Genomic DNA, 5689 nt, shown 5'->3' with positions numbered 1-5689 from the left:
GGTTTTGATTTGTTGTATTTCGGTGATTATGCGGTTCTGGTAGTCTTCCAGCTTTGTGTCCACGTCTCTGAGAAATTTTAGCATTATTTTCATCAATTCCTTTGCTGGTAACACTTCCATGTCTTCATCTCGTATCGTCGATATTGATAATGGCTTTTGGCCCTTGTTTGGTGGGGTGCTGGCTCTTTCATCTGGAGCACAACTCTTTCTGGTGGTTTTTCCCATTGCGTTGGTGTGTTCTGGTGAGGCAAATGGACCCGTGTGTTGAGGGGCTGTCAGGTGCTTTCCTGTAGAGATTGGAGCCTGCAGGCGTGGTGTTGCCGGGCGTGGTTATTTTCAAGGCACCGTTGGTGCGTTCTCAGGGCCCGGGGCTGTAGAGCACCACCTTGGGGGCCCAGTGGATTCCAGGCACACTCTGGGCACCTCTTCTACAGGTGTGACACCCCAGGGCGTGGAGGGATGGAGGCGCTCTCTGGGTGTGCCCCCTTCACGGGAATCCGCAGGGCGTAGAAGGTTTTATGTGCTTTCTCCCTGCGTTCTCCGTGTCAGGGACTGCAGGGTTTTTCAGAGCCCACCTGGTGCGTCTCCCACACACGGGACTGTGGGTGAGGCACTTTCCAGGCGTGGCTCTTGTGCAGTGAATCCACCACTCGTGGTGTGTGGGTGTTCAGAGCCCCTGCTCCCGTGTGGCTCCCCCACACAGGCCCTTAGCGGAGGAGTGACCCAGGCGCCCTGTTATAATGACTTCACGGCAGGTTCTCACCGTGTCAGTGTGATGCAGGAGTTTTCAGGGCTCTCCTGGTGGGTCGCCCACGCTCAGAACTGCAGGGTGGGAGGCGAGAAGTGAGCAGTTCACTCTATGGGAGTGGTACCTGCGTGTCAGGGACACACAGCGCTACACTTCCCAAATCTGAGCTCTCGTGACACCTGACACCTGCGCTGCGGAGGTGCTGCTGCTGCAGGCGGGGCGCCCAGCCCGCTCGGTGCGGCGCGCACTCACCAGTGCGCTCGGTGGTTTCGTGCACTCACCAGGCAGGATGTGGGGGACTCCAGACCCTCGCCAGCTGCCTCTGCGCACCGAGCCGCACTGGTCCCCTCAGCGCAGGAACTTCCGAGGCGCCTTCCCGCGGCCCCCCTCAGCCACCAACACAACACCACTGTGCGTAGTTCCACACAGACCCAACAGTTTCGGCCGCCTGCTCCGCCTTCTCAGAGGCTGGAATCTCAGCAGGGGGCGAGAAATGCGGAGGCTGCCACGTCAACCCCGAGCTCACCAAACGTCCGGCTGCTGCAGTCTGCCTCCACCGCTGCCGAAGGCCTCCCGCCAGCGACGATCCCCCTGATCTCCCTGCCTCCGAGCTGGCCGCGTCTCCCGTCAGGCCGTTTTCAAAAGTGACTCAGCAGGTCTAGAGTGGGATGTCGGTTTCTCTGACTTTGCCCTGCTCCGTTCTCGTTGTTCTTCCGAGTTGTGTGGATCTTTTTGGCTCCACACTGTCCCAGGGAGCTTCACGGACCTCTCCCTGCGGTTCCCTGCTGTTCCTCTTTGCTGCTTCTGTAGCGTTCTATCCCTCTCTCACTAGACGCTCCCTCACAGCCTTCCTCCTACGTCGGCCATCTTCGCTCTCCGCCGGCAAAATTTCTTGCCATTGTGACTAATGACTCTTCTAAAACTGAAACAGGAAAGGCATAAAGAACAGCACAGTTTGACAGCAGGTGCTTGAAAACCCAGGTAAGTTGGGCAGAATATACTTGTAGCATAGAAACTATGTTGTAATTGCTGTAGGCAATCCACTTCTATGAGGATGTCATTTACTTTTCAAAAAGATCCACATTTGAAAGCTTTTATAAAAATACTCAGGTCTTGGCTCAGTTTCCTTTTCCATTTTTTTTGAAATCTGCCTGCTGTACCTTCCAGACATCAGATCCTGCCATATGATAGCCTGTGGCTATCGAGAAATGTGGTTATTATTCTTACTTCTTGAATTCACCCTGTTTTTCTAGTTTGAGATTGTATCTCAATTAACTATTTCCTTGGTTACTGATTACCTAATGGAATCCAGCTTCATTGACACAATTTGTGAACTTTGGCTGTCTCTAACATTTACTTGAACCACAGTAGCTTGTCAAAATGCCCTGATATTTTTACTGTGTCTTCCAGAATTGCTGAAGCTTAATACCTAGCGTCACTTCAAAATGCTTCAGTTATTTTAGCCTTTCAGTAGATTTATTCAAGTGTGGCTTATGTTTTCTTGATGATCAATCAAGCCTGCATGTTTTGTACCTGGTAAAACACATTTTTGAGAGTACTGCATGGAATTATCCAGATCTTAGGTTTCTGAAGAAATAAGCACTTATAAACCAGGACATAGAAATGAGTATTGGAGAGAGGCATCAGTGTGATACAGTTTCTTTTTATATTATTTTTTTATTGATTATATTGCATTATGTGACACTGTCTCATAGGCTCTGGGATTCCCCCAACCCCTCCCCATACCCTCTCCCCATGGTGGATTCCTCCACCTTGTTGCAGTATTATAGTTCAAGTTCAGCTGAGATTCTTTCATTGCAAGCATAGAGTCCAGCATCTTATTGTCCAGATAAATTCAATGGTTTCTAGGGGAGACCATCTCTGGTCTAAAAGCAGAGCTGGCAGAATATCATCCCGATCAATTAAAAGCCACAACATAACATCAACATCAATTTACATTATGGAATTAATTGACATGGTATTGAGTAACCAATATGTTAAAAAATGCAAGTTCTTAACCATATCCTCTGACTACTTCATTGACATTTCAATTTTGGTTTATACACAGAACCGACTGTTATACACCTTAAAATGGCTATAGGGTACTATTCAGCTGTCTCGTGACTATTTTCATTTTAGCATTCAGCACTTTATAGTGTTGAAGCTTAATTTTGCTGAACTTGGCAATTTTGGGATAGTTTAAACTGGCTTATAATTCTAATAAGGCATATGTCAACAGTTGAAGTGCAGAACAGTTTTAGGAGGGGTGTGCAGAGAAATCTTCAATGATACAGTTTTTGAAAACTCGATTCCACTCTATTATAGGACTACTTTTGTCAACTTGCTTCCATGTGCTAACTCTTTCATGGTCCTCTTATCCCCTTGAGCCATCTGCATTCTTGTCTTCATGGATGGTTGATGGAAGAATTCATGATCTATTCCCTAAAGGCTATTAAGTAATAAGCAACAGTGACATTTGCTTTAATTTATGTAGATTTTCTCAGTTTATAAAGTGTTTTTTAATCCATTCTTCCACTGGATTTGAGTTTTAAAACAACATATTATATGGGTACATCTTTAAGCTATTAGAATAATGATTCTTTGATTGGTATTTTTGGCATCCTGAAATATTTCTGCCTCCAAGAGAATTTCCTACTTGTTAAGTTATTAAACTAATATTAGTTGAATCTCTCTGTGAAGTAGAAACTGAAAAAAAGAGAGTGGGGGAGGAGTATGCCATGGCCCCTGGTTTTAAAGCATGGAGAAAGATTTAAAATAAAGAGTGGGGCGAGTATTTAGCCTAGCAGTTAAGATACTGATGTCTAACACTTGAGTACACGGGTTTAACTCCTGGCTCCAGTTCTTAACTCTAGCTTCCTGGTAATGCAGAAAGCTGAGAGGCAGTAATGGTGGCTAAAGTGATTGGGTTTGTGGCACCCATGTGGGAGACCTGGATGGTGTTCCCACTCCCAGTTGTGTGGCTGGCTTAGTCCCAGCTGTGTGAGCATCTGGTGGGGGGTGAATTAGTGCATGGGAACTCTATTACAGTGTCTCTGTTCTTCCCTATCTATATGTGCTCAACTTCTCAAATAATAACTTAAAAAAACACTAACAAAAAAGTTAAATAATATTTTAAAATATCAGAATCTTAAATTTATGAAGACCTGCAGTAATATACCATGATAGGTTAATTCTAGCTGGAACTTCAGAATGACTCAGGCTTCAAAGAAGAGGTAATTAAAAAGACAAATGGATAAACATAAAGGTCTGAGGCAAAGTAAGATGAGTTTAAATTCACTTAAATGCTTTTTTAATAAAAAATTATATAATAGATTAAATTTTCTTTGGGTGCATGGGGACACCATGACAGGAGGGATAGTTGTGAAATAGAACAAATAAAATTGGGTGTCACAACTTCTACTTGGAAATCATTGTCCTAGTACCCTAGAAATTTAAATATTGGATTACTCAGGCCTTGTTACGTGTAATGTGTTGGCAATTCGAATTCAGAGAAATTTATGTCAAAGAAGCAGAATGGTCTTAGTAGCAATCATTTACTTTATCTTAATAATCATGATAGGGTGCCTAGATGGCATTGGAAGCTATATGCATACTTCCTAGTTTATAAGTGGGACTTCAAGTTTTATACTTGAAGAATATTGGGCAAACATTTTTAATTCCCCTCCCTAACAGTAATGGAGTAATGATTTCATTTTCGCTTGTTTCAGACACTGTGAGAGAAAGCAAACAAAGAGCAAGAGTTTTAAATGCTATTTTTAGAATTATGACATACCAAGACGCTCTATTTAAATTTTTTTTTTTTGAAAAAGCAACTACAACAGAAGGATGAATAGGATTTCTTCTATAATTAATATTGACTTTATAGGGTTCCAAGCCTTAACTCCTATGTTTATTCATAAAACAGATCCAGGCTGTTGGTTCGTTCAAACCTTCCCGGTTCAGACTGTTATTCAGTTTAGCTCTTGGCCTCTCAGGTGACTTGACTTACAAGGGTAATAGAAAAGGCCACAGCAATGCTTTGGGGTTGTTTCCAAAGAAACCCATGCGCTGGCTCACAGACTACAGTCCCCAGTAAATGAATTTCCACTGGTTACACTTGGGAATTATCCTTGGTTTCAGAATTGTCTCAGACCAATGGGATGTCAGAAATGCTAGTAAGAACTGTTTCACTGGGCAGAATAAATTCAGTCTGGTGATTTCAGAAAGGCTTTGTAATGATAGGAATACTGGCAATAAAGCAAAAGAGCAATTTCCTAAATTTTTAGGTCCTCATTGTAAGCCAACATGTTGATAGAGCAGGCACTGAAGACAGTGAGAGAGGCTGTGTCTTATTTTTGTATATGGAAGAAACTAGCTTTAGATTTTGTCCAACACTCACCCTCCTAGTTCTTTTTGAGTAACAACTACAGATTCCTAATTCTTAGAGACTTCGGAATTATTTCACAGTATTCACTGTGACAATCATTGGGAAAATTTAAAGAGATTTAGCAGTTCTATGATAGTCGTTAAAATCATTTTACATTTGATTGCCAAGTTAATGCTAGAGGATAGCAGTTTCAGATTCTCTCAAGTTACAAAATATTTAAATAATTTTAATTTTTATTTTTATTTTCCATGATATGATTTTATAGGTTTAGGGATTACCCCCTCAAGCTCCTCTTTCTCCCTATTCCCCCTGCCACACTATTTTCTCTCATATTATTACAATGGTATGGTCCTTCAGCATTCTCCAGGGCCCATCATGGCAGCCTAATGACTAAGTCCTCACCTTACACCCATATGGGTGTGGATTTGTATCCTGGTAGTCCCACTTCCCATTCAGCTCCCTGTTTGTGGCCTGGGAAAGCTGTCAAGGACGGCCCAAAGCCTTGGGATGCTGCACCCACATGGGAGACCAGGAAGAAGCACCTGGCTTCAGAT

This window comes from Ochotona curzoniae, unplaced genomic scaffold, assembly GCF_017591425.1.
Source record: "Ochotona curzoniae isolate NIBS_2020 unplaced genomic scaffold, NIBS_Ocur_1.0 contig_517, whole genome shotgun sequence".
Classification (NCBI taxonomy): domain Eukaryota; kingdom Metazoa; phylum Chordata; class Mammalia; order Lagomorpha; family Ochotonidae; genus Ochotona; species Ochotona curzoniae.
This window is presented reverse-complemented; position numbering follows the sequence as displayed.